At 47.1% G+C, this 26,747-nt stretch overlaps 1 protein-coding gene across 10 annotated transcripts in view; it reads right to left on the reverse strand.

The window, feature by feature from the left end:
* SENP6 (SUMO specific peptidase 6) overlaps positions 1–26,747 on the reverse strand; it is a 914,216-nt gene that overhangs the window by 301,593 nt on the left and 585,876 nt on the right. The gene's annotated exons all lie outside the window — the stretch shown is intronic.

Here is a 26,747-nt window from a genome sequence, read left to right on the forward strand (position 1 = left end):
AGGCTCCCGGGGAGGCGGGTGGGCACATGCGAATCTACTGCGACTGATGCCACGAACAGATGTACACTGGGTAAGTGACATTTTCAGTTCGATGGCATCTGTCGCTGTAGATACGCATGTTCTGCATAGACTAGTAAGCAGTTATTTCCCCAAAAGCGGTGGATCAGCCTGTAGGAGTGGAAGTAGTGTGAAATGTTCTTAATACGGCTTGACCTACTGTGGCTTGTTGTGCGGATAACACGTCTACACAGTAGTGCTTGGTGAATGTGTGAGGCGTAGACCATGTGGCTGCCTTACATATTTCTTGCATTGGGATGTTTCCTAGAAAGGCCATGGTAGCACCTTTCTTTCTGGTTGAGTGTGCCCTTGGTGTAATGGGCAGCTGTCGTTTAGCTTTAAGGTAGCAGATTTGGATGCATTTAACTATCCATCTGGCTATACCTTGTTTTGATATTGGGTTTCCTGCATGAGGTTTTTGAAATGCAATAAATAGTTGTTTAGTCTTTCTGATGTTTTTTGTTCTGTCAATGTAATACATCAATGCTCTTTTGACATCTAATGTATGTAGTGCCCTTTCAGCTACAGTATCTGGCTGTGGAAAAAACACTGGAAGTTCCACTGTTTGATTTAGATGGAACGGTGAAATAACCTTTGGCAAAAATTTAGGATTGGTCCTTAGTACAACTTTATTTTTGTGTAGTTGTATAAAAGGTTCCTGTATTGTAAACGCCTGAATCTCGCTTACTCTTCTTAGGGAAGTAATGGCGATGAGAAATGCCACCTTCCAGGTTAGGAACTGTATGTCGCAGGAGTGCATGGGTTCAAAAGGTGGACCCATAAGTCTAGTTAGGACAACATTTAGGTTCCATGAAGGAACAGGTGGTGTTCTTGGTGGTATAATTCTCCTAAGGCCCTCCATGAATGCTTTAATGACTGGTATCTTATATAGGGAAGTTGAATAGGTAGTCTGCAGGTATGCAGATATTGCTGCAAGGTGTATTTTAATGGAAGAGAAAGCTAGGTTAGATTTTTGTAAGTGAAGCAAGTAACCCACTACATGTTCTGGAGTTGTGTGTAATGGTTGTATTTGATTAATATGGCAGTAGCAAACAAACCTCTTCCATTTACTTGCATAGCAGTGCCTGGTGGATGGCCTTCTAGCTTGTTTTATGACTTCCATACATTCTTGGGTAAGTTGTAAGTGCCCGAATTCTAGGATTTCAGGAGCCAGATTGCTAGATTCAGCGATGCTGGATCTGGGTGTCTGATCTTTTGGTTGTGCTGTGTCAACAGATCTGGCCTGTTGGGCAATTTGATGCAGGGTACCACTGATAGGTCTAGCAGCGTTGTGTACCAGGGTTGCCTTGCCCAAGTTGGTGCTATCAATATGAGTTTGAGTTTGCTTTGACTGAGTTTGTTTACCAGGTAAGGAAGGAGAGGGAGAGGAGGAAAAGCGTAAGCAAATATCCCTGACCAGTTCATCCATAGGGCATTGCCTTGGGATTGTTCGTGTGGGTATCTGGATGCGAAGTTTTGGCATTTTGCGTTCTCCCTTGTCGCAAACAAGTCTATCTGAGGTGTTCCCCAGAGTTTGAAATAAGTGTTCAGAATTTGGGGGTGAATCTCCCATTCGTGGACCTGTTGGTGATCTCGAGAGAGATTGTCTGCGAGTTGATTTTGGATCCCTGGTATAAATTGTGCTATTAGGCGAATTTGGTTGTGAATTGCCCAACGCCAAATCTTTTGTGCTAGCAGGCTTAACTGCGTGGAGTGCGTCCCCCCTGCTTGTTTAGATAATACATTGTTGTCATGTTGTCTGTTTTGACGAGAATGTATTTGTGAACTATTATTGGTTGGAAAGCTTTTAGTGCTTGAAAAACTGCTAGAAGTTCTAGGTGATTGATATGCAGTTTTGATTGATGTACGTTCCATTGTCCTTGTATGCTGTGTTGATCGAGGTGTGCTCCCCACCCTGTCATGGAAGCATCTGTTGTTATTACGTATTGTGGCACTGGGTCTTGGAAAGGCCGCCCCTTGTTTAAATTTATGTTGTTCCACCACAGAAGCGAGAGGTAAGTTTGGCGGTCTATTAACACCAGATCTAGAAGGTGACCCTGTGCTTGAGACCACTGTGATGCTAGGCATTGTTGTAAGGGCCTCATGTGCAGTCTTGCGTTTGGGACAATGGCTATGCATGAAGACATCATGCCTAGGAGTTGTAATACCATCTTTGCTTGTATCTTTTGTGTTGGATACATGCGTTGTATGATGGTGTTGAAATTTAGAATTCTTTGTGGACTTGGAGTGGCTACTCCCTTTGATGTGTCTATTATGGCTCCTAGGTATTGTTGTACCTTGCGTGGCAGAATGTTGGATTTTGTAAAGTTGACGGTGAACCCGAGTTTGAAGAGGGTTTGTATGATCTGATTTGTGTGATTTGAGCACTCTATGAACGAATGGGCCTTGATTAGCCAGTCGTCCAAATATGGGAACACATGTATTTGCTGCCTTCTTATGTGTGCAGCGACTACCGCTAGGCATTTGGTAAAGACTCTTGGTGCGGTTGTTAATCCGAAAGGCAGTACCTTGAATTGGTAATGTATTCCTTTGAATACAAACCTTAGGTATTTCCTGTGCGATGGGTGTATTGGTATATGGAAATAAGCGTCCTTGAGGTCTAAAGTTGCCATGTAGTTGTGTAGTTTTAGCAATGGCAATACTTCTTGTAGTGTGACCATGTGGAAGTGGTCCGATTTGATGAAAGTGTTCACTACTCTGAGGTCTAGGATTGGTCTCAGCGTTTTGTCCTTCTTTGGTATCAGAAAGTACAGTGAGTAAACTCCTGTGTTTATTTGTGTGTTTGGCACTAATTCGATTGCATTCTTTTGCAATAGTGCCTGCACTTCTATCTCTAGGAGATTGGAGTGGTGTGTTGTTAAATTTTGTGCTTTTGGTGGTATGTTTGGAGGGAATTGTAGAAATTCTATGCAATAACCATGCTGGATAATTGCTAGAACCCAAGTGTCTGTAGTGATTTCCTCCCACGCTTTGTAATAATGACCTATTCTTCCCCCCACTGGTGTTGTGTGGAGGGGGTGAGTGACATGTGAGTCACTGTTTAGTAGTAGGGGTTTTGGGGCTTTGAAACCTTCCTCTATTTCTAAGGAATTGCCCTCCTCTATATTGTCCCCGAAAACCTCCTCTATACTGTCCCTGGTAACTGGACGGTGTTGCTTGTGAGGTGCTGGCTTGTGTGCTCTGACCCCGAAACCCCCCTCGAAAGGGCGTTTTACGGAATGTGCTGTAATTCCCTCTGCTCTGCGGGGAGTAGAGTGTGCCCATGGCTTTGGCAGTGTCCGTATCTTTTTTGAGTTTCTCAATCGCTGTGTCCACTTCTGGACCGAACAGTTCTTTTTCATTAAAAGGCATATTGAGAACTGCTTGTTGAATCTCTGGTTTAAATCCAGACGTTCGGAGCCATGCATGCCTTCTGATAGTTACAGATGTATTAATTGTCCGTGCAGCTGTATCTGCAGCGTCCATGGAGGAGCGGATCTGGTTGTTGGAAATGGCCTGTCCCTCCTCAACCACTTGTTTTGCCCTATTTTGTAAGTCCTTGGGCAGATGTGCAATGAGATGTTGCATCTCGTCCCAGTGGGCTCTGTCATAGCGCGCAAGTAGTGCCTGGGAGTTCGCGATGCGCCACTGGTTTGCAGCTTGTGCTGCAACTCTTTTACCAGCTGCATCGAACTTGCGGCTTTCTTTATCTGGGGGTGGTGCATCTCCAGATGTGTGAGAGTTGGCCCTTTTCCTAGCTGATCCTACAACGACAGAGTCTGGTGGCAGCTGTGTAGTGATGAAAACCGGGTCTGTAGGAGGCGCCTTATACTTTTTTTCCACCCTTGGTGTGATTGACCTGCTTTTGACCGGCTCCTTAAAGATGTCTTTTGCGTGCCGGAGCATACCAGGGAGCATAGGCAGGCTTTGGTACGAGCTGTGGGTGGAGGAGAGTGTGTTGAATAAAAAATCATCCTCGACCTGTTCTGAGTGGAGGCTTACGTTGTGAAATTGTGCTGCTCTAGCCACCACTTGAGAATACGCGGTGCTGTCCTCTGGTGGAGATGGCTTCGTAGGGTATGCCTCCGGACTATTATCTGACACTGGGGCGTCGTATAGGTCCCATGCGTCCTGATCTTGGTCACCCTGGCTCATGGTGGTGTGAGCTGGGGAGAGTGATGGAGTTTGTGCTGGTGAGACGTGAATCACGGGCGGAGGAGAGGGTGGTGGGGTAACTCTTTTCACCACTTTTGGTTGTGGTGTCTGTTCAGTCTGGAACTCCAACCTTCTCTTTCTCCTAATAGGGGGAAGGGTGCTTATCTTTCCTGTCCCCTGCTGTATGAAGATACGCTTTTGCGTATGGTCCACATCAGTTGCTTGTAGCTCTTCCTCAAACCTATGCTTTTGCATTTGGGAGGTTAGCGAGTGCTCTTCTGTATAAGAGCCTGAAGCTGGGTCGCTTGCAGTTTGTTTCGGCATCGAAACCCTGTCTGCGTGTTTTTTCGGCTCCGAGGTGACTTTTTTCTTTTTCGGGGCCGAAACCTCTCGGCGTCGATCTGCGTCGGTGCCGCTGTCTCGGCGTCGAGCCGTGTCCACACCGGCATCTCGGTGTCGAGGCTTGTCTCCAGCACTTTCTCGGTCCCGAGAAGGCTGCGTGCCGGTGTCTCGACCGGAGTCGGACGATCTCGGCACTGTTTGGGCCTTTTTCGGTGCCGACGGTCGGTCACCGAATTTATGGGTGGAGCCATGGCCGGATGGCAGTGGCGTCCCCTGGGCCTTGTAAATGTGTCTCTGTGTGGTTTTCGACGTCTTACTCACGGTTTGTGTATCGTCGAATCCTTCGGAGTCTGAGTCTTGGATCGAGAAGGTACCTTCCTCTTCCTGTTCCTCGAACTCCTGTTGGGCTGTCGGTGCGGACGCCATCTGAAGTCTTCTGGCTCGACGGTCTCGGAGTGTTTTTCGGGACCGGAACGCACGACAGGCCTCGCAGGTGTCTTCGCTGTGCTCAGGTGACAGGCACAGGTTGCAGACCAAGTGTTGGTCTGTGTAGGGGTATTTATTGTGGCATTTGGGGCAGAAACGGAACGGGGTCCGTTCCATCGGCGTTCTTCAGCACGCGGTCGGGCCGACCAGGCCCCGACGGGGGATCGAAAAACTACCCTGAAGGGCACCGGAGCTCTTCGATCTTCGATGCGGTGTGGAATCTAAGTACGCCGATCCCGAACGCAACAATACCGACGAAAATCTTCCGAAATTAGCTAATCTTCCGTTCCGAAACTCGGAGCGACAGGAACACGTCCGAACCCGATGGCGGAAAAAAAAACAATCGAGGATGGAGTCGACGCTCATGCGCAATGGAGACAAAAGGAGGAGTCACTCGGTCCCGTGACTCGAAAGACTTCTTCGAAGAAAAACAACTTGTAACACTCCGGCCCAACACCAGATGGCGAGCTATTGCAGAACATGCGTATCTACAGCGACAGATGCCATCGAACATATTGTTTCTTAATTTATTTTAGAACCACAAGATTCAAGGTTTGAAGTAAATACATAAAATGCAAGGTACTCCACACAAGTAAGCTAGGAACTTTGAAATAGAGCAATAACATATACAGAGTTTGTTAAAATGGCAATAAGCTATTTTAAAAGTAGACAGTGCAAAAATCAACAGTACCTGGGGGAAGTAAGTATTGGTTAGATTGTGAGGTAAGTAAGACACTAAAGTCTCAGTTCCTGGGCATAGGCAGCCCACTGTTGGGGGTTCAGGGCAACCCCAAAGTTACCACACCAGCAGCTCAGGGCCGGTCAGGTGCAGAGGTGCCCAAAACACATAGGCGCCTATGGAGAACAGAGTTGCTCCGGTTCCAGTCTGCCAACAGGTAAGTACCTGTGTCTTCGGAGGGCAGACCAAGGGTGTTTTGTAGAGCAGTGGGGGCACAAGTAGGCACACAAAACACACCCTCAGCGGCACAGGGGAGGCCAGGTGCAGTATGCAAAGCAGGTGTTGGGTTTTGTATTGATTCAATGGCAACTCTAGCAGTGCAGGCCAGACACAGGGGGGCTTCTCAGGCCAGCCACCACCTGGGCTAGGCAGAGGGTCACCTGGGGGTCACTCCTGCACTGAGGTTCGGTTTCTTCTGGTCCTGGGGGCTGCAGGTGCAGTGCTTGGTCCAGGCAGAGGGTCAGGGGGAGCCTCTGGATTCTCTCTGCATGCGTCGCTGTGGGGTCCAGGGGGGTCGTCTCGGGCTACACACAAGGTCGCAGTCGCCTGGGAGTCCTCCCTGTGGTGTTGGTTCTCTGGATCTCGAGCCGGGGGCGTTGAGTGCAGAGGGTGAAGTCTCACGCTTCCGGCGGGAAGAGTGAAGTCCTTAGAAGTTGCAGAAAAGTTGCAATATTTTTACTGTTTGTTAAGCAGAGCCACTGAGGGGGATGCCATGTCGACTTTCCCGTTTTCTCCCCAACAACACACACAATCAGCAATGGCAGTGTGCATGTGTTAGGTGAGGGGTCCCTTAGGGAGGTACGACATGCTGCAGCCCTTAGGGACCTCCCTTGGTCACAGTGCGCCCTTGGTACCACTGGTACCTTTTACAAGGCACTTATCTGTGTGCCAGGGATGTGCCCACTGTGGAACAATGGTACATTTTAAGTGAAAAAACACTGGTGCTGGGGCCTGGTTAGCAGGGTCCCAGCTCATTTCTCAGTCAAGTCAGCATCAGGCAAAAAGTGGAGGGTAACTGCGGGAGCCATTTTCCGACAGTAACCATGCCAAGGAGGCATTTCCTTACAGTCCCCAAGTATGAGGATGGCGATTATCTTACCAAGTGGTTCACAGCCTTTGAGAGGGCCTGTGGAATTGGAAAAGTGAAAAACGTCTCACTGGGGAGCTCTCCTTTGGGAACTGTTTACTGGTAAGTGTATGGATAGACTCTTCACAATCACTGGAGCAGATGCAGAGTCCTATGACCTCATAAAGGCTACCCTGACTGAGAGCTTTGCACTCTCAGCTGAGGAGTATATATGATTAGATTCAGAAGGTTCACAAAACCATGAGCCATTCCTGGGATGACTGCGTAGACTACTCAGTGATAACACTAGATGGTTGACTAACCAGAAGTGAAGGCATGATTCTGACGGACTCTAATGAAAGAACACATCTTAGGTAATTGCCCTAATGAAAAGTTGCATCAATATCTGGTAGATCTAGACCCTATTTCTCCCCAAGAATTGGCAAAGAAGGCAGACCAATGGGTCAAGACTAGGATGACCAAGACATCCACTGGGGGTGACAAAAAGAAAGGAGTTACTAAGCCTCTCAGGGAAAGGTGGGTGAGACATCTAAGGATAAAAGAAGAGTATTCAAAAGGTCCGCAAAACCTGCTTATGAAGGTGGGCCCGAACCTCTTCACAATCCACTTATGGGTACAAGGGGAAAAACTTAGATCCCATAAAGCCCTATTGTTGCAACCATAGACAGACTGGACACCAAACTGGAGACATGGCCTGTCCCAAAAAGAATCCCCCTAGTACTGTACCAGCTAGAACTGGTATAGCCAGTCTTTAGGTAGGATCCACAGTGTGCCCAGAGCAGATCAGGGCTCACAATGAAGCTATTTTAGTCTCAGAGAGGGGTAGATGTTGCCACCCTTGCTGTCTGGCCCCCTAACATGAATACATTCAGCATCCCTTGATTAATGGGAATACCATAGAAGCCCTCAGGGATCCAGGTGCCAGTGTCACCATAGTGACAGATAAATTGAATTCCCCAGGACATTATTTGGCTGGGCAAACATATCCAGTTACCAATGCTGACAATGTGAAGAAGGTGCATCACATGGTTATGGTGTCCCTAGAATGGGAAGGAGTTACTGGTCCTAAACAGGTAGGAGTATATTCTGCAATCCCAGTTGAATGTCTGCTAGGGAATGTCCTGGAGCACTCAGCATGGGCTGAGGTAGAACTAAAAAACCATGCCAGCCATGCTGGGAATCCCTCAGGTGGTGTGTGTGAAAAACAGAGCACAAAGCAGAGCACAGGGTGAAAAAGAAGTGTTGGAACCTGGAATAATGGCCCCAACCTCCAAGAGGAAGGGCATGAAGACTGGGGGACCAGCTTCTGAACAGCAAAAAGATCAGGACCCATCTTCTCTACAAGAGGACTTGTTCACCACAGAGGGAACTGAGCCCATGGAACTTGAATCTTAACAGGTTGAACTCTTGGGCCCAGGGGGCCTTCTAGGGAACAGCTGTTCCAAGGACAGAGGGCCTGCCCTGTCGTTAAGGCCTGCAACAAGCTGCTGCACAGGAGAAGGGAGATATCAGTTGCTCCCATAGGGTCTATTGGGAAAAGGGACTCCTGTCCACTGAGGCCAGTGACCCCCAAACCTCGTGCCACTAGGAGAGTGTAATGCCTTAACAGTTCAGGGAATTTCTCATCACCTCAGCCCATGACATGCCCCTAGCTAGGCATCTGGGCTAAACCAAAACTTGGAATAGACTAGTCAGCCATTTCTACTGTCCCAACATTTCTCAAAAACTGAAGGAGTTTTGCAACTCCTGAGTCACCTAACAAACCAGTGGTAAGGCAGGGGGGCGCCCAAAGGCCCCCTTAATTCCACTACCAGTGGTTGGGGTTCCCTTTGAAATGGCTGGTGTGGACAGAGTTGGTCCACTTGGGCCACCCACAGCCTCAGGAAACCAATATATACTGGTAGTAGTGGATCATGCTATCAGGTATGCTGAAATAATTACCATTAGGCCTACTACAGCACCTGCGGGAGCCAAGGCCTTTATTGGTATCTTTACCAGGGTAGGGTTTCCTAAGTAGGTGGTTTCTGAAGGAGGTGCAAACTTGTCAGCTTACCTAAAACACATGTTGAATGAGTGTGGGATGAACTATAAGTTCATCACACCTTATCACCTACAAACCAATGGACTTGTTGAAAGATTCAACAAGACAGGATCAGATCATGGGACTCCCTGAAAAGCTAAAAGAGATGGGGTGCCCTTTTGCCATGCCTGCTTTTCGCCAACAGAGAGGTGCCACAGAAGGGAGTAAGGTTTTTCCCCTTTTGAGCTTCTCTTTGGCCATCCTGTTAGAGGACCACTTGCTCCAGTAAAGGAAGGTTGGGACAGACCTCGCCACAAACCTAAGCAACATGTGGTGGACTATGTCCTAGGCCTACAGAAGGAAAATACCCTCTTTCTTTGCATGGTTACCCCCATTTTCTGCCTGTTCTCAGTATGTTTGACTGTGTCTACTGGGTTCCTGCTAACCAAGACCCCAGTAGTTTTGCTCTCTCCTCTAAAACTGTACATTTTTCTTCCCACAATTGGCATACTGGTACCACCATGTAAGTCCCAAGTATATGGTACCTAGGTAACCCGGGCATTGGGGTTTCAAGGGGATCCCTATGGGCAGCAGCAGTTATTCTGTCACCCATAGGGAGTCCATGCAAAGGGTTCTGCAGGCCTGCCATGGCAGCCTGCATGAAACGGGTGCACGCACCCGTTTTCACTACAGTCACTGTAAGTCACCACTATGGTAAGTCCTTTAGCCCAGAGGGCAGGGTGCAGGTACCTGTGTGTGAGGGCACCCCTGCATTAGCAGAGGTGCCCCCACAAAGTCCAGATCCATTTTCCTGGACTTCGGCATTGCGGGGATGCCATTTTACGTGTGCACTGGACATTGGTCACTACATATGTCCAGCTACATAATGGTATATCCGAAACTGGGCATGTTTGCTATCAAACATGTCAGAACAACACCCCAATACTGTTGCAAGTATTGGAAGTATGATTCCATGTACTTGGGGGCTCATCAGAGGACCCCCAGCATTGCTATCACCAGCCTTATAGGGTTTTCGGGCCAGCCCAGCTGCTGCCACCCCTCAGACAGGTTTCTGCCCTCCTGCTGCTTGATCTGATCAAGCCCAGGAAGGCAGAACAAAGGATTTCCTTTGGGAGAGGGAGGTAACACCCTCTCCCTTTGGAAGTAGATGTGACTGGCTTAGGAAGGGAAGCCTCCCTAAGCCACTGGTTTGCTTTGAAGGGCACATTTGGTGCCCTCCGTGCATAAAACAATCAACATCGGTTCAGGGACCCCAGTCCCAGCTCTGGCGTGAAACTGACCAATGGAAAGGGGAGTGACCACTCCCCTGTCCATCACCACCCCAGGGGTGGTGCCCAGAGATTCTCCGTAGGGTCCCAGCGTTCAGCCATCTTGTTTCCAAGGTTGGCAGGGAACTCCGGGAGCATCTGAGTGGCCAGGCTAGGCAGGTGACGTCTAAGCCCTCTCCTGGTAGGTGGTTACCTGGTTAAGTGGCCAATCCCCCTTTCAGGGCTATATAGGGTCTCTCTCTTGGGTGGGTCCTTTGATTTGGCTTGCAAGATTCCAGCAGGACTCCTCTGCAACCTCTGCTTCGACTTCTGGCACTGGAACCACAACTGGACCCTCCAGGAACCGACTAACGCTGCTACAACGAAGAAGAATTTTGTGCGACTTTGTTTCCACAACTCCTGCCAGCTTTGCAACATTTACCCGGCCATCCATCCTCAGAAGACTGCAACTCTTCAGCCTGCACAAGAAGAAGTAGTAATCTCCAGTGGAGTGAAGTAGTTTCTCCCCTGCAACTGCAGGCACCTACAACAAGCGATGACCAACTGCTCATCTTGAGCTGCATGGATCCTGCATCATGGGTGGGGGTCCGGAGTAGTCCTTTTGGTCCTCTCTGCCAGCTGTCCAACTTTGGGGGAGGTAAGCCTTTCACTTCCCACGCAGGACAGTACCTCCTGTGAACAGTGTCTCTTGTAGCTGCCAAGGCTTGTTTGCATCTCCTCTAAGGGATCTTCAGGTGATGTGTAGCTCCAGCCCCCAGAACTCCATCTTGCAAAGCACAGCCTCCTGCGTGGTTCTCCTTCGGCGTGGGATCCTCTTTTGTAGGTCTGCGTGGGCTTCTTCTGCGACTCCTGTGTCCCCCATCCTGTGGGACTCATGTGGGTGCTGCCTCTGCTCCTGTGGACTCTCTGTGGCGATGAGGGTCCCCTGTGACTCCCTCTTCTGGATTGAGTCCTCCTGGGTCTTGCTGGTCTCTGGCAGCACCTCTTTTCCACTAACCACGAGTTTGCCTTTGCAAAGGCTTGTTGGTGGAATTCCTGCACCGACACCCGTCTGCAATCTTCATTCCAGTGTGGGGCTTCACCTGCATCCATCATGACCTCTTCTCCGGCTCCAGGGCTGCAGTGCTGACCTGTTCTTCATCACCGTCGACCAACTCCTGCATCCACAGCTGGGTAGGTAGTAGCTCCTACTCCTCCTGGAGTCCACTGTGACTCTTGGACTTGGTACCCTCTCTCCACAGGTCTTCTTTCTTCAGGATCCCACCACTGGTTTTCCCGCAGTCTTGTCTGGGTGTCTTCTTTTTCTTATTTTCCTCCTTTTGGGTGGTTTGGGGGAAAATCCAGTGTTTTCCTCCTGCATTCCTGGTCGCGGGGGTACTGGGTTACTTACCTCTGTTTTCCAGTACTCCCAGCTCTCCTCTACACATTTTAGTTACCTAGGTGGGGGTACCTTATTTGCATTCCATTTTTGTGTGTATGGTGTGTGCTCCCCCTAGGGTCACTATTGGTTATTGGTATTTGCACTGTTTTAACCTTCTCTATGCCTGTTTCTGATTAACCGTGCATATATTTAATGTATTACTTACATCCAAAGGTGGGTTGCCAGTCCAGTATTTTGTGGTGATTTGTTCCAAAATGAAAATGTCACTTACCCAGTGTACATCTGTTCGTGGCATCAGTCGCAGTAGATTCGCATGTTCTGCAATAGCTCGCCATCTGGTGTTGGGCCGGAGTGTTACAAGTTGTTTTTCTTCGAAGAAGTCTTTCGAGTCACGGGACCGAGTGACTCCTCCTTTTGTCTCCATTGCGCATGGGCGTCGACTCCATCTTCGATTGTTTTTCCCCCGCAGAGGGTGAGGTAGGAGTTGAATTGTAGTAATAGTGCCCATGCAATGGAGTGACTAAGTATGCACCTATTTAAGGTTGAGATGATACATATATAAATAATTGAAGGTAACTTCCAAACTGCTACAGGCTCCCGGGGAGGCGGGTGGGCACATGCGAATCTACTGCGACTGATGCCACGAACAGATGTACACTGGGTAAGTGACATTTTCAGTTCGATGGCATCTGTCGCTGTAGATACGCATGTTCTGCATAGACTAGTAAGCAGTTATTTCCCCCAAAGCGGTGGATCAGCCTGTAGGAGTGGAAGTAGTCTGAAATAATGTCCTTAATACGGCTTGACCTACTGTGGCTTGTTGTGCGGATAACACGTCTACACAGTAGTGCTTGGTGAATGTGTGAGGCGTAGACCATGTGGCTGCCTTACATATTTCTTGCATTGGGATGTTTCCTAGAAAGGCCATGGTAGCACCTTTCTTTCTGGTTGAGTGTGCCCTTGGTGTAATGGGCAGCTGTCGTTTAGCTTTAAGGTAGCAGATTTGGATGCATTTAACTATCCATCTGGCTATACCTTGTTTTGAAATTGGGTTTCCTGCGTGAGGTTTTTGAAATGCAATAAAGAGTTGTTTAGTCTTTCTGATGTTTTTTGTTCTGTCAATGTAATACATTAATGCTCTTTTGACATCTAATGTATGTAGTGCCCTTTCAGCTACGGTATCTGGCTGTGGAAAGAACACTGGAAGTTCCACTGTTTGATTTAGATGGAACGGTGAAATAACCTTTGGCAAAAATTTAAGATTGGTCCTTAGGACGACTTTATTTTTGTGTAGTTGTATAAAAGGTTCCTGTATAGTAAACGCCTGAATCTCGCTTACTCTTCTTAGGGAAGTAATGGCGATGAGAAATGCCACCTTCCAGGTTAGGAACTGTATGTCGCAGGAGTGCATGGGTTCAAAAGGTGGACCCATAAGTCTAGTTAGGACAACATTTAGGTTCCATGAAGGAACAGGTAGTGTTCTTGGTGGTATAATTCTCCTAAGGCCCTCCATGAATGCTTTAATGACTGGTATTTTATATAGGGAAGTTGAATAGGTAGTTTGCAGGTATGCAGATATTGCTGCAAGGTGAATCTTAATGGAAGAGAAAGCTAGGTTAGATTTTTGTAAGTGAAGCAAGTAACCCACTACTTGTTCTGGAGTTGTGTGTAATGGTTGTATTTGATTAATATGGCAGTAGCAAACAAACCTCTTCCATTTACTTGCATAGCAGTGCCTGGTGGATGGCCTTCTTGCTTGTTTTATGACTTCCATACATTCTTGGGTAAGTTGTAAGTGCCCGAATTCTAGGATTTCAGGAGCCAGATTGCTAGATTCAGCGATGCTGGATCTGGGTGTCTGATCTTTTTGTTGTGCTGTGTCAACAGATCTGGCCTGTTGGGCAATTTGATGCAGGGTACCACTGATAGGTCTAGCAGCGTTGTGTACCAGGGTTGCCTTGCCCAAGTTGGTGCTATCAATATGAGTTTGAGTTTGCTTTGACTGAGTTTGTTTACCAGGTAAGGAAGGAGAGGGAGAGGAGGAAAAGCGTAAGCAAATATCCCTGACCAGTTCATCCATAGGGCATTGCCTTGGGATTGTTTGTGTGGGTATCTGGATGCGAAGTTTTGGCATTTTGCGTTCTCCCTTGTCGCAAACAAGTCTATCTGAGGTGTTCCCCAGAGTTTGAAATAAGTGTTCAGAATTTGGGGGTGAATTTCCCATTCGTGGACCTGTTGGTGATCTCGAGAGAGATTGTCTGCGAGTTGGTTTTGTATCCCTGGTATAAACTGTGCAATTAGGCGAATTTGGTTGTGAATTGCCCAATGCCAAATTTTTTGTGCTAGCAGGCTTAACTGCGTGGAGTGCGTCCCCCCCTGCTTGTTTAGATAATACATTGTTGTCATGTTGTCTGTTTTGACGAGAATGTATTTGTGAACTATTATTGGTTGGAAAGCTTTTAGTGCTTGAAAAACTGCTAGAAGTTCTAGGTGATTGATATGCAGTTTTGTTTGATGTACGTTCCATTGTCCTTGTATGCTGTGTTGATCGAGGTGTGCTCCCCACCCTGTCATGGAAGCATCTGTTGTTATTACGTATTGTGGCACTGGGTCTTGGAAAGGCCGCCCCTTGTTTAAATTTATGTTGTTCCACCACAGAAGCGAGAGGTAAGTTTGGCGGTCTATTAACACCAGATCTAGAAGGTGACCCTGTGCTTGAGACCACTGTGATGCTAGGCATTGTTGTAAGGGCCTCATGTGCAGTCTTGCTTTTGGGACAATGGCTATGCATGATGACATCATGCCTAGGAGTTGTAATACCATCTTTGCTTGTATCTTTTGTGTTGGATACATGCGTTGTATGATGGTGTTGAAATTTTGAATTCTTTGTGGACTTGGAGTGGCTACTCCTTTTGATGTGTCTATTATGGCTCCCAGGTATTGTTGTACCTTGCGTGGCAGAATTTTGGATTTTGTGAAATTGACGGTGAACCCTAGTTTGAAGAGGGTTTGTATGATATGATTTGTGTGATTTGAGCACTCTATTAACGAATGGGCCTTGATTAGCCAGTCGTCTAGATATGGGAACACATGTATTTGCTGCCTTCTTATGTGTGCTGCGACTACCGCTAGACATTTGGTAAAGACTCTTGGTGCGGTTGTTAATCCGAAAGGCAATACCTTGAATTGGTAATGTATTCCTTTGAATACAAACCTTAGGTATTTCCTGTGCGATGGGTGTATTGGTATATGGAAATAAGCATCCTTGAGGTCTAAAGTTGCCATGTAGTCGTTCAGCTTTAGCAATGGCAATACTTCTTGTAGTGTGACCATGTGGAAGTGGTCTGATTTGATGAAAGTGTTCACTACTCTGAGGTCTAGGATTGGTCTCAGTGTTTTGTCCTTCTTTGGTATCAGAAAGTACAGTGAGTAAACTGTGTTTATTTGTGTGTTTGGCACTAATTCGATTGCATTCTTTTGCAATAATGCCTGCACTTCTATCTCCAGGAGATTGGAATGGTGTGTTGTTAAATTTTGTGCTTTTGGTGGTATGTTTGGAGGGAATTGTAGAAATTCTATGCAATAACCATGTTGGATAATTGCTAGAACCCAAGTGTCTGTAGTGATTTCCTCCCATGCTTTGTAATAATGACCTATTCTTCCCCCCACTGGTGTTGTGTGGAGGGGGTGAGTGACCTGTGAGTCACTGTTTAGTAGTAGGGGCTTTGGGGCTTTGAAATCTTCCTCTATTTCTAGGGAATTGCCCTCCTCTATATTGTCCCCGAACACCTCCTCTATACTGTCCCTGGTAACTGGACGGTGTGGCTTGTGAGGTGCTGGCTTGTGTGCTTTGACCTCGAAACCCCCCTCGAAAGGGCGTTTTACGGAATGTGCTGTAATTCCCTCTGCTCTGCGGGGAGTAGAGTGCGCCCATGGCTTTGGCAGTGTCCGTATCTTTTTTGAGTTTCTCAATCGCTGTGTCCACTTCTGGACCGAACAGTTCTTTTTCATTAAAAGGCATATTGAGAACTGCTTGTTGAATCTCTGGTTTAAATCCAGACGTTCGGAGCCATGCATGCCTTCTGATAGTTACAGATGTATTAATTGTCCGTGCAGCTGTATCTGCAGCGTCCATGGAGGAGCGGATCTGGTTGTTGGAAATGGTCTGTCCTTCCTCGACCACTTGCTTTGCCCTATTTTGTAAGTCCTTGGGCAGATGTTCAATGAGATGTTGCATCTCGTCCCAGTGGGCTCTGTCATAGCGCGCAAGTAGTGCCTGGGAGTTCGCGATGAGCCACTGGTTTGCAGCTTGTGCTGCGACTCTCTTACCAGCTGCATCGAACTTGCGGCTTTCTTTATCTGGGGGTGGTGCATCTCCAGATGTGTGGGAGTTGGCCCTTTTCCTAGCTGCTCCTACAACAACAGAGTCTGGTGGCAGCTGTGTAGTGATGAAAACCGGGTCCGTAGGAGGCGGCTTATACTTTTTTTCCACCCTTGGTGTGATTGCCCTACTTTTGACCGGCTCCTTAAATATGTCTTTTGCGTGCCGGAGCATACCAGGGAGCATAGGCAGGCTTTGGTATGAGCTGTGGGTGGAGGAGAGTGTGTTGAACAAGAAATCATCCTCGACCTGTTCTGAGTGGAGGCTTACATTGTGATATTGTGCTGCTCTAGCCACCACCTGAGAGTACGCGGTGCTGTCTTCTGGTGGAGATGGCTTTGTAGGGTATGCCTCCGGGCTGTTATCTGACACTGGGGCGTCGTATAGGTCCCATGCGTCCTGATCTTGGTCACCCTGGCTCATGGTGGTGTGAGCTGGGGAGTGTGATGGAGTTTGTGCTGGTGAAACGTCAATCACGGGCGGAGGAGAGGGTGGTGGTGTAACTCTTTTCACCACTTTTGGTTGTGGTGTTTGATCCGTCTGGAACTCCAACCTCCTCTTTCTCCTAATGGGGGGAAGGGTGCTTATTTTTCCTGTCCCCTGCTGAATGAAGATACGCTTTTGCGTATGGTCCACATCAGTTGCTTGTAGCTCTTCCTCAAATCTATGCTTCTGCATTTGGGAGGTTAGCGAGTGCTCTTCTGTATAAGAGCCTGAAGCTGGGTCGCTTGCAGTTTGTTTCGGCATCGAAACTTTGTCTGCGTGTTTTTTCGGCTCCGAGGTGACTTTTTTCCTTTTCGGGGCCGAAACCTCTCGGCGTCGATCTGTTTCGGTGCCGCTGTCTCGGCGTCGAGCCGTGTCCACACCGGCATCACGGTGTCGAGGCTTGTCTCCAGCACTTTCTCGGTCCCGAGAAGGCTGCGTGCCGGTGTCTCGACCGGAGTCGGACGATCTCGGCACTGTTTGGGCCTTTTTCGGTGCCGACGGTCGGTCACCGAATTTATGGGTCGAGCCATGGCCTGGTGGCAGTGGCGTCCCCTGGGCCTTGTAAATGTTTCTCTGTGTGGTTTTCGACGTCTTACTCACGGTTTGTGTATCGTCGAATCCTTCGGAGTCTGAGTCTTGGATCGAGAAGGTACCTTCCTCTTCCTGTTCCTCGAACTCCCGTTGGGCTGTCTGTGCGGACGCCATCTGAAGTCTTCTGGCTCGACGGTCTCGGAGTGTTTTTCGGGACCGGAACGCACGACAGGCCTCGCAGGTGTCTTCGCTGTGCTCAGGTGACAGGCACAGGTTGCAGACCAAGTGTTGGTCTGTGTAGGGGTATTTATTGTGGCATTTGGGGCAGAAACGAAACGGGGTCCGTTCCATCGGCGTTCTTCAGCACGCGGTCGGGCCGACCAGGCCCCGACGGAGGATCGAAAAACTACCCCGGAGGGCACCGGAGCTCTTCGATCTTCGATGCGGTGTTGAATGTAAGTACGCCGATCCCGAACGCAACAATACCGACGAAAATCTTCCGAAATTAGCTAATTTTCCGTTCCGAAACTCGGAGCGACAGGAACACGTCCGAACCCGATGGCGGAAAAAAAACAATCGAAGATGGAGTCGACGCCCATGCGCAATGGAGACAAAAGAAGGAGTCACTCGGTCCCGTGACTCGAAAGACTTCTTCGAAGAAAAACAACTTGTAACACTCCGGCCCAACACCAGATGGCGAGCTATTGCAGAACATGCGTATCTACAGCGACAGATGCCATCGAACATAAAGTACCTTTATTTTTGCACAACTGAGTGCTTTCTTTCTTGTGTTTAAATGCTGTGTGACTACAGAGCCGTTGCATGAGCTTTGCATGTCTCCTAGATAAGCCTTGGCTGCTCATCAACAGCTACCTCTAGAGAGCATAGCTTCTAGACACTGCCTACACTTCACTAAGAGGGGATCCTTGGACCTGGTATAAGGTGTAAGTACCTTAGGTACCCACCACAAACCAGGCCAGCTTTCTACACCTACGTTCTAGCATGGCAGAGTACATGCATCCAAAAACCTTGAGGCCAGCAAACAGCTCCAGACGCAGTAGTATTACCAAAAACCTGCACTGGTGGAGTTCCAACCAGGGCAGACGGTGTGGGTTCTGGGGAATGTGGCTCTCAGGGCACTGCAGGACAGATGAAGTGGCCCTTACCCCTATCCTTGAAAAGAATATTGAGATCACCTACTTAGTAGAACTAGGCACTAGCAGGGCCCCCAAGAGGATGATCCATATGAACCACCTCAAACGTTTTTGTGACAGGGCGGATGTAAACATGCTGACGGTTACTGATGACAATCAGGAAACAGAGAGTGAACTTCTCCCTGTCCTCTCTTACAGCCCTAAAGATGGGTCAGTTGATGGAGTTGTCTATGCCGGCACCCTCTCTTCCCAACAGAAGGCTGACTCTGGGCAAGTCCTGCGGCAGTATGCAGAGCTTTTCTCCTTAACCCTAGACAGACACACTGGTGTACCCATGATGTGGACCCTGGAGACAGCTTGCCTGACAAATCCAAGATCTATCTGCAGCCTGACTAAGATAAAGAGAACATCAAAGTTTAGGTCAACCAGATGCTGGATTCAGCGATTAATAAACCCTCTGACAGCCCCTGGGCTAGTCCAGTGGTCTTAGTCCCCAAGCCTAATCCTCCTCCCACCCTCCCCCGAAAAGGTGAAAAGAAAGAAATTTGTTTTTTGTGGATTACTGAAGTCTCAACTCCGTCACCAAGACAGATGCACACACTATAACAAGAGCTGATAGACAAATTAGGTGCAGCAAAGTTTCTCAGTACTTTTGACTTAACTGCAGGGTACTGGCACATTTGCATGGAACCAGAAGCAAAATAAAAAATGGTAATCTCCACACCTGATAGGCATTATCAAAATCACTGTTATGCCCTTTGGTTTATAGAATGCTCCTGCCACCCTCCAGGGGTTGGTGAATCAAGTCCTTGCTGGACTGGAATCCCTTAGTGAAGCATATCTAGATGATATTGCTGACTTTAGCTCCACCTGGCAGGATCACCTTATCCACCTTGGGAAGGTTTTGCAGGCCTTGCAATCTACAAATCTACAGGCCTCACTGTTACAGCATCCAAATGCCAGGGCAGGGCCCAGTTGTATACTTGGGCCACCTTGTGGGTGTATGTCAAATTCAACCCTTATAGCACAAGACTCAGAAAATTCTGGACTGGGAAGCTCCAAACACCAAGACCCAAGTCAGGGCTTTCCTTGGCTTGACTGGATACTACAGGAGGTTTATGAAGGGTTATGGATCAATTGTGACTTCCTTCACAGAAGTTACCTTCAAGAAGCTGCCCAAGAAATGTGCAATGTGCTCAGCATCAGTTGTCAAAGCTCGAGACTACTCTAAGCAGTTCATTGTGCAGAAAGATGCCTCTGAACATGGGATAGCAGTCCTGTCCAAAACAATGATGAGGGCCATGACCAGCCGGTTGCTTTTATTAGCAGGATGTTACTCCTCAGGGAATAGCGTTGGAGGGTCGTTGATAGGGAGGCCTTTGCTGTGGTTTGGTCCCTGAAGAAGTTGAGACCATACTAGTTTGGTAGTCAATTCATTGTTCAAATTGACCACAGACCTGTCAGATGGCTTATGCAGATGAAAGGTAAGAACCCTAAACTTTTGAGGTGGTACATCTCCCTACACGGACTTTACAGCGGAACACAGAACTGGGACTGCTATTGCAGATGGATTTTCCAGGTCCTTCCACTTAGACAATAAAGACTCTCTTTGGAAAGGTTAGTCTCATCCTTTTTTGTTTCGGAGGAGGAGGTTGTGTAGGAAAGTGCCACTTTTGGCATGGTCTCCCCCCCACCACCACTTTTTGCCTGATATCTGATGCTAATTTGACTGAGTATGTAGTGAGATCCTGCTATCCAGGCCAGAGCATCTGCTTTCTTTCCCTAGACTGTCCCATTGCTTCCACAATTGGCACACTTCTGGCACATAGTTAAGCGCCTTGTAAACCAAGGGCCCAGTGGCCAGAGAGGGAATCTAATGGCTGCAGCATGTATTATGCCCCTTTAGGGAACCCCTCACAAAACACATGCACACTTACACTGCAATTGTGTGTGATGGTGGGGAGAAAAAGGTAACATCAACTTGCAATCCCTGCCTGGATGCCATGCTTACAAACACTGCCTGTGGCATAGGCAAGTCACCCCTCTAGCAAGCCTTACAGAACCAAGGCAGGATGCACTATACCACAGGTGAGCCTTTGCACTCTCAGGAGCAAAGGACAAAACATCCTCTGTGCTTCACAACTCCCCCCCGATAGAAACAGAAACACTTGGAGGTGAGCCTTAAAGGCTCCTTCCCTTTGTTATGCTGAGCCGGTGCCCTTCAGCCAGTGGAAATGCTCCCCTCCCCTTGCCCCTCTGCGAACCCCCCCCCCCCCCCCAACCAACCCTCCCCCCCCCACCTCCCCTCCTCCAGGACCAAGTCCCACTTTAGGAGGCAGCCAGGGGGAAAATTAGCAAGCACAAGGAGGAGGATACATCCCAGCTGGGACCACCTCTAGGGTGCCCAGAGCTGAGGTGACCCCCTCCTTGCAGAATCCTCCATCTTGTTTTGAAGGAAGATAGCCAATAGGGTTAGGAATGTGCCCCCTTCCCCAATGAGAGTGGGCACAGGAAGGGTGTAGCCACCCTCAGGTGTAGCCATTGGCCTCTGACCCCTTTAACGCCCCTAAATCTAGCTTTTATGGGCACTCCTGAACCTTGCTCTTCAGATTTCTGGTGACTTTAAAGAAGAAGGACTGAAGAGCTGCACCAGCAGTGAAGACTCCAGACAACAAGTGACTTGGTCCCAGCCATACCGGCTTGTTTGCAGCTTCACGACCACTGCTACACAAAGACGACTCATCCTGCAAGACCAGCAACCTCTACAAACCCCCCAAAGAGCTGCCTACCTACCCTAAGGACCACGAACTCCAGAGGACAGCGGTCCTGTCCACAAGGAAGCCTCCTACAAGAACTCCAGAGCCCTCCAGATCTGCGAGTCCTGCCCACTCTGCACCTGATGCCCACCGCCTGAGTCCAGGTGGCCCACTGGTCCAGAGAAAGTCCCCATGCCATTCAGACCTCGATTCCACCCTGGGTTGACCCTTCCTGACCAATACAACAACTCCTGCAGCCTAAATCCAGAGGATTCCCCGGACCACGACCAGCTATAGTGAAGGTTCCCGACATCAAAGGTACTTCTGCATCTGCAGCCCCCTGGCCTTGGGGAACCCAACTGAAAGTCCACTGACATTCAGTGGCAACTCAACTTACCTGTGCAGCCACTGGTTCAACTCATCGACCTCCCTGGTTTAAGCCTGTAGCTTCTTTGTGCAACTGGAGATTTTCATAGAATTGCATTGGGTGCCCGATGCTGTGTTTGCACCCTACACCAAGCCAGCCTGTGCCGCTGAGGGTGTATGTTTGGTGTTTACCTGTGGCCCCTTCGGTGCTGATCCAAAATCTCTTGGGCCCGTGACCCAACCCCGTAGGTGCCTACCAGCAAGCCATTCTCTTCTGAACACTTCCAGTCTCCATTGGTTCCCATTGGGTGCCCGAAACCAACTTTAACCTCTGCACCCAGCCAGCCCTGTGCTGCTAGTGGTGCACTCTTGGTGTCAACTTGAAACTTGACCCAAGGACACCCTAACTCCCGAAGAATAGAACCATATGTCAAGGACTTACCTTTAAACTGTGCATGTACTTTTTACCACCATACCTGCATTGCCTTCGATGATATTCACCCTAAGGGCCTACTTTTGATATTGAAAAGTATTACTTACCGGAAATCTGTATGAACTGTGATTTACAATCAAAGTGCATTTGATACTTGAAAGTGATACAGTCTCGAAACTACTTACCTGCAACACAAACCCTTTTGGTTCTAGAAATTAAGTAACAATATATTTTGTTTGATACTTAACACACTGGACTGGACTTAGTCATTGAGTGTGTGCCTTATTTATTGACTGTGTGTGCAACAAATGCTTAGCACTAGACTCTGTTAAGCGTAACTGCTCGATCACAACACCACAAAAGAGAGCATTAGTATTGCCTATTTTGGCCTCTGTAAAGCATCTGGGGAACCACTGGACTCTGTGCACACTATATCTTACTTTGGTATAGTATACACAAAGCCAGCTTCCTATACCTTCTTTCTTATAAAAAGGAATCTCAAATAGACTCCTTTTGCCGCCTGATGCTTTGTAATAGGTAGGGAGTTACCACTGACAAGGTCCATGGTATTAATGGCAGAATTTATGCTGATTTCAGGTTCTGAACAACATTTTACAATACTGTACACCCACTGCACTGAATGTCACTTTCATATTAATTTGATTTCAGTGATGGGCGGTGAAGCCATGACTACTGTCTCAGGGCAGAAACCAGATATTCAGGGCATATTCCACCAAAGTTAAACCTAGTCTTCTCAACTGGTTGGACAGAATAAACATATGATAAGAATCATGTTTCTGTTCATTGGGGAGATCCTTCGTAAACTTCTCCAATACTCACGGAGATCGGTAATTGTTCCCAAAAGTGTAGCTGTGCTACCAACAATAGGGACTGTGAAGGATGCACATCATCTAGCCTTAGGCATCCACTCTCTTGTACACTACCCTGATAGGACTGGCAGATGTCTCTGAACCACAAAACGAATAAAAGAATCCAATTTTGTCTCAAGATGTAAGAAAGCCGGGTAGTTTTCTGAAAGTTTGCACTTGTTTAAGTAGTCATGGGGTGGCTCACTCATCGTGGTGGGAACAAGGAATTTCCCTTGTGCAATCTGTACAAGCCCTGGTACTAAAGAAAATAAAGGTTGGGGTGTTGCTCTACGCTGCAGAGTCGCCACTATCACTACTACTGTTGATATTGATGTGGGTGTGACCTATGCCGCTTAGCAACTGGGAAAAGAGGCCTTTTCTTAACAGAGCACACTGATGTAGGTCTGGAGACCATGTCCTTTGGGTCGTAAGTGGCAGAAAGTTGAAAGGCTTCAGAAGTATCTGCACCAACCCTTTGCAGGAACTGTAAATTATTATTTACAGGTCCTAGCGTTCTCACATTGTTTGGCAATAGCTACAACCTTTTCTCTGGTAATATTTCTCCATTGTAGAATGTGTTAATGCTGAAAACCTCTGTCTATGTCTCCATCATCAAACAATGTTCTCAAGTTCAATGCAGTCTGAGCAATGAGTGGCATATTGCTGAGCAAGATGGAAGGAAAATGTCACTTACCCAGTGTACATCTGTTCGTGGCATTAGTCGCTGCAGATTCACATGCTGTGCATAGTCCGCCGTCTGGTGTTGGGTCGGAGTGTTACAAGTTGTTTTTCTTCGAAGAAGTCTTTTCGAGTCACGAGACCGAGGGACTCCTCCCACTTCGGTTCCATTGCGCATGGGCGTCGACCCCATCTTAGATTGTTTTCCCCGCAGGGGGTGAGGTAGGAGTTGTGTATGCTAATAATAGTGCCCATGCAATGGAATAAATACGTATGTACAAAATGAAGGTTTAAAGTAATATATTTACAAATGTACAAATGTTCAAGATCTACTTCTAAACGGCTACAGGGCGCATGTGAATCTGCAGCGACTAATGCCACGAACAGATGTACACTGGGTAAGTGACATTTTCAGTTTGGTGGCATGTGTAGCTGCAGATACACATGCTGTGCATAGACTAGTAAGCAGTTATCTCCCCAAAAGCGGTGGTTCAGCCTGTAGGAGTGGAAGTAGTTTGAAATAAAGTTCTTAGTACGCCTTGACCTACTGTGGCCTGTTGTGCAGATAACACATCTACACAGTAGTGTTTAGTAAATGTATGAGGCGTAGACCATGTTGCTGCCGTACATATTTCGGTCATTGGAATATTTCCTAGAAAGGCCATAGTAGCACCTTTCTTTCTGGTTAAGTGTGACTTTGGTGTAATAGGCAGTTCTCTCTTTGCTTTAAGATAGCAGGTTTGGATGCACTTTACTATCCATTTGGCGATACCTTGTTTTGAAATTGGATTTCCTGTATGAGGTTTTTGGAAGGCAATAAATAGTTGTTTTGTCTTCCTAATTTCTTTTGTCCTGTCAATGTAGTACATTAGCGCTCTCTTGATGTCTAATGTATGTAGTGCTCTTTCAGCTATTGAATCTGGCTGTGGGAAGAACACTGGTAATTCCACTGTTTGGTTTAAGTGGAACGGAGAGATAACCTTTGGTAAGAATTTTGGATTTGTTCTTAGAACGACCTTATTTTTGTGTATTTGAATAAATGGTTCTTGTATGGTAAACGCCTGTATTTCACTTACTCTTCTTAGAGATGTGATGGCAATGAGAAATGCAACTTTCCACGTTAATTATTGCATTTCACAAGAATGCATGGGTTCGAAAGGTGGACCCATGAGCCTTGTCAAGACAATGTTGAGGTTCCATGAAGGAACAGGTAGTGTCCTTGGTGGTATAATTCTCTTTAGGCCCTCCATAAACGCTTTAATGACAGGTATTCTAAATAGGGAAGTTGAATGAGTAATCTGCAGGTAAGCAGATATTGCTGCGAGATGTATTTTTATGGAAGAGAAAGCTAGATTTGATTTTTGTAAATGTAGTAAATATCCTACTACATCTTTTGGAGATGCATGCAATGGTTGGACTTGATTATTATGGCAGTAACAAACAAATCTTTTCCATTTACTTGCATAGCAGTGTCTAGTGGATGGTCTTCTAGCTTGTTTTATGACCTCCATACACTCTTGTGTGAGGTTCAAGTGTCCAAATTCTAGGATTTCAGGAGCCAAATTGCTAGATTCAGCGATGCTGGGTTTGGATGCCTGATTTGTTGTTTCTGTTGTGTTAACAGATCTGGCCTGTTGGGTAGTTTGACATGAGGTACTACTGACAGGTCTAGTAGTGTGTTATACCAAGGTTGTCTTGCCCATGTTGGTGCTATTAGTATGAGTTTGAGTTTGTTTTGACTCAATCTGTTTACTAGATATGGAAGGAGAGGGAGAGGGGGAAAAGCGTACGCAAATATCCCTGACCAATCCATCCATAGAGCATTGCCTTGAGATTGCCGGTGTGGGTACCTGGATGCAAAGTTTTGGCATTTTGCGTTTTCTTTTGTTGCAAATAGATCTATTTGAGGTGTTCCCCAAATTTGGAAGTAAGTGTTCAGGATTTGGGGGTGAATTTCCCATTTGTGGACCTGTTGGTGATCCCGAGAGAGATTGTCTGCTAGCTGGTTCTGGATCCCTGGAATAAACTGTGCTATTAGGCGAATGTGGTTGTGAATTGCCCAATGCCATATTTTTTGTGTTAGGAGACACAACTGTGTCGAGTGTGTTCCCCCCTGTTTGTTTAAATAATACATTGTCGCCATGTTGTCTGTTTTGACAAGAATGTGGGTTATCATTGGTTGCAATGCTTTCAACGCTAGAAATACTGCTAACAATTCTAGGTGATTTATATGAAACTTTCTTTGATGTACGTCCCATTGTCCTTGGATGCTGTGTTGATTGAGGTGTGCTCCCCACCCTGTCATGGAAGCATCTGTTGTTATCACGTATTGTGGCACTGGGTCTTGGAAAGGCCGCCCTTTGTTTAAATTTGTACTGTTCCACCATAGAAGCGAGATGTATGTTTGGCGGTCTATCAACACCAGATCTAGAAGTTGACCCTGTGCATGTGACCATTGTGATGCTAGGCACTGTTGTAAGGGCCGCATGTGTAATCTTGAGTTTGGGACAATGGCTATGCATGAGGACATCATGCCTAGGAGTTTTAATACCATCTTTGCGTGTATCTTTTGTGTTGGATACAGCTTGTATCACCTTGTGAACATTTTTAACCCTTTGTGGACTTGGAGTGGCTATCCCTTTTGTTGTGTTGATTGTCGCTCCTAAGTATTGCTGTGCTTGACACGGCAAAAGGTGTGACTTTGCATAGTTGATGGAGAAACCCAGTTTGTAAAGGGTTTGTATAACAATCTGTGTGGTGTGAACACTTTGTTATCGAGTTGGTTTTGATTAACCAATCGTCTAGGTACGGGAACACGTGTATTTGCTGCCTCCTGATATGTGCAGCTACTACTGCTAGACATTTTGTAAAGACTCTTGGTGCTGTTGTTATTCCGAATGGCAACACTTTGAATTGGTAATGTATTCCTTTGAATACGAACCTTAGGTATTTCCTGTGCGAGGGATGTATCGGTATATGGAAATACGTGTCTTTTAGATCTAACGTTGTCATGTAGTCTTGCTGTTTCAGTAGTGGTAGTACGTCTTGTAACGTGACCATGTGAAAGTGGTCTGATTTGATGTAGGTGTTTAGTGTTCTGAGATCTAATATTGGTCTCAGACTTTTGTCCTTTTTCGGTATTAGAAAGTACAGTGAGTAAACTCCTGTGTTCTTTTGTGTTTTTGGTACTAATTCTATTGCGTCTTTTTGCAGTAATGCTTGAACTTCTAGTCCTAGAAGGTCTATATGCTGTTTTGACATATTGTGTGTTTTCGGTGGGACGTTTTGTAGGAAGTTGGCTCTGTATGTGCTATTTCAAAGTAAGGAATAGCATGCACAGAGTCCAAGGGTTCCCCTTAGAGGTAAAATAGTGGTAAAAATAGATAATACTAATGCTCTATTTTGTGGTAGTGTGGTCGAGCAGTAGGCTTATCCAAGGAGTAGTGTTAAGCATTTGTTGTACATACACATAGACAATAAATGAGGTACACACACTCAGAGACAAATCCAGCCAATAGGTTTTGTATAGAAAAATAT

Source organism: Pleurodeles waltl, chromosome 5 (genome assembly GCF_031143425.1).
Source record: "Pleurodeles waltl isolate 20211129_DDA chromosome 5, aPleWal1.hap1.20221129, whole genome shotgun sequence".
NCBI classification, from domain to species: domain Eukaryota; kingdom Metazoa; phylum Chordata; class Amphibia; order Caudata; family Salamandridae; genus Pleurodeles; species Pleurodeles waltl.